This window comes from Nerophis lumbriciformis, linkage group LG09 (assembly GCF_033978685.3).
Source record: "Nerophis lumbriciformis linkage group LG09, RoL_Nlum_v2.1, whole genome shotgun sequence".
Classification (NCBI taxonomy): domain Eukaryota; kingdom Metazoa; phylum Chordata; class Actinopteri; order Syngnathiformes; family Syngnathidae; genus Nerophis; species Nerophis lumbriciformis.
In genome coordinates, this window is record NC_084556.2 from 2059936 (window position 1) to 2062500 (window position 2565).

General features: G+C 41.9%; 1 protein-coding gene across 1 annotated transcript in view; it reads left to right on the forward strand.

Moving 5' to 3' along the window:
• Positions 1–454: 454 nt before the first annotated feature.
• The window catches only part of zbtb16a (zinc finger and BTB domain containing 16a), a 485240-nt gene continuing 483129 nt past the window's right edge, over positions 455–2565 (forward strand). The window contains exon 1 of the mRNA XM_061962821.2: positions 455–694. The gene's annotated coding sequence lies outside the window, so the exon portion shown is untranslated. The remainder of the gene's footprint in view (positions 695–2565) is intronic.

The following is a 2565-nucleotide window of genomic DNA, read 5'->3' on the forward strand; positions in this document are numbered from 1 at the left end:
TAATATTATTTCACATTTTACGGTAATGTGTTAATAATTTCACACATAAGTCGCGCCTGAGTATAAGTCGCACCCCCGGCCAAACTACGAAAAAAACTGCGACTTATAGTCCGAAAAATACGGTACTATTTATTATATAGTGTGGTTTGATCGGAAGAATCATTTTTTATTTTGCAATTTGGTTCCGTTGAGTAAATGTTATGTGCTTGTTTTTGCGCCAACATCTAAATACGTCGGGATTACATATAATACAGAGAACTGTAACGTGTAACATCCCTGTGTTTTGACAGTTTGGAGTTCAAACAAAGATGTGTGCTTCTCAAAGTTCCACAAAGCTTAACGCGATGTCGTAAAGGGTCTCGCATGACGTCACTGGTCGACACCGATATCGAGCCGATACGCTATCAGCAGGTATCATACATACTTTAATTATTTTGTAGAGTGGAATGTCGGCGAAGGTTTGATCAGATGAAATGAGTCAAACAGAGAACAATGGCGACCTGTTCATTATCAACCGTCTGGAATGGACTTATGCTGTCTTTAAGTTGAAGAGGAGTGGTAATTGTTTTGGGTTTTTTGGCGAGTGGGCGCAATAATTTATGAAGGTAATGTCATGACACAGGACGTCGAATGATGCGGACACGTTTGTTACTGAATACTTTCTAATACGCTTCTGCCTTGGAGACTTGTATGTGTAAGTAGTATTTTATACTTGTTTATATTAACAAATGTGCTGTTTTACACTGCAATAATTATCATTATGTATGTCTGGCTTGTGTGCTATTGTGTAGCTGCTGTGTTGCTGCTAGCTATTAGTAGCCGACCATGTTTACCTTTTGTAAATGACTTAATAGAAGAACCTTGTGTGTTTACGGAGGACATTTAAATGTGAAGTGGCCGTCCAGCCTTGCACAAATAAATGGACTGCTTGTATCGCAGCGCTTACAACTGAGATTTTACATACTTGTTTTTTTTTTTCTGATACTAGATCGATATCTGTTATCAAAACCCCTACTTTCAAGCACTTGGAACACCAAGTAGACCTTTTGGTATTGACGCTAATGTCTCCTCCTTCATGTCCTGAGTACTGAGTGACGGCTCGCAGGCTTCGAGAGCCCCCCACGCCCCCGGATAGTGCGCTCCGACCCGCGTTGCCTCCTATCAGCCGAGTGTTGATGTGCGTCTCAGATAGTGAGCTGATTAAAGCCATCATCTTGTCCACGCCGAGTTCTCGGAGGACCGCAGAAAACTTGGCGGGATCTACAGTTATTTTGTCTGCCGATCTTCCAGGGTTGAATAACTGCAGGGATTTAGTTTTGAGGACACCATGCTAGCTTTGAAACATTCCAGGGTTAAGGAACATCTTGGTTGCGTCGTCATGGTTACAAGACTAACAGGAAGAGGAAATGACCAGAGGGCTGCCTTTACACTGGTGTGACATTAAATGGCATGTATTATTAATATACAGTATATATAAATTATATATATATATATATATATATATATATATATATGTATGTGTGGGAAAAAAATCACAAGACTATTTCATCTCTACAGGCCTGTTTCATGAGGGGGGGTACCCTCAATCGTCAGGAGATTTTAATGGGAGCATTCGCATACCATGGTTTATATAGGGCACAGAGTGGGTGGGTACAGGCTGGCGTAGGGGCGTGGTGATTGGCTCATGTGTTACCTAGGAGGTGTTTCCGTCTATGGCGGCATGCTGTGACAATTTCGCTGCGCTTGTTGAGGGATGACAGGTCTGGACGGTAAATAATAAACAGTTTCTCTTTCAAGCATAGGTTGCATCTTTTATTACCACTATTGTAAGGTGTGCTGGATGCAAGAATTTGCCATGTTATTGAATATTCAACATTATTGTCTTTGAGGTCCCAAATGTGTTTGCTGAGTTCTGTGGTATTTCGCAGGTTTTTGTTCCTGAAAGAAGCCTTGTGATTGTTCCATCTGGTTTTGAATTCTCCCTCGGTTAATCCTACATATGTGTCGGATGTGTTAATGTCCTTGCGTATTACCTTAGATTGGTAGACAACTGATGTTTGTAAGCACCCCCCGTTGAGGGGGCAATCAGGTTTCTTTCGACAATTACATCCTTTGTTGGTTTTGGAGTCGCTCTGTCTGAGGGCCGACGGCTCATTTGCAATTGTTTTGTTGTGGTTTGAGATGATTTGTCGTATATTGTTCATGCAGCTGTAGCTCAATTTAATGTTGTTCTTGTTGAATACTTTTCTTAGGATGTTGTCTTTGGGAAAGTGTTTGTCAATCAGATTGAGGAATTTGTGTCCAATGTTCGTTGAGACGTTTTTGCTGTATGGGGGGTTGTACCAGATGATGTCGTTCCGTTTTCTGTTCTTTTTTGGCTGGTTTCCTGGCGTGGGTTCATAGGTGAGGGTGAAATTGTATCCGCTTTCATCAAGGGCTTTTTGGTACGGGGGGGTTGCTTGGTCAAATTCAGCTTTGCTAGTGTGTCGCGCCTCACCAAGGAGCAGCGAGAATACCAAGAAGTGCATATGCCAAATTTTCAAAGAGAACGGCCTACGGATCACG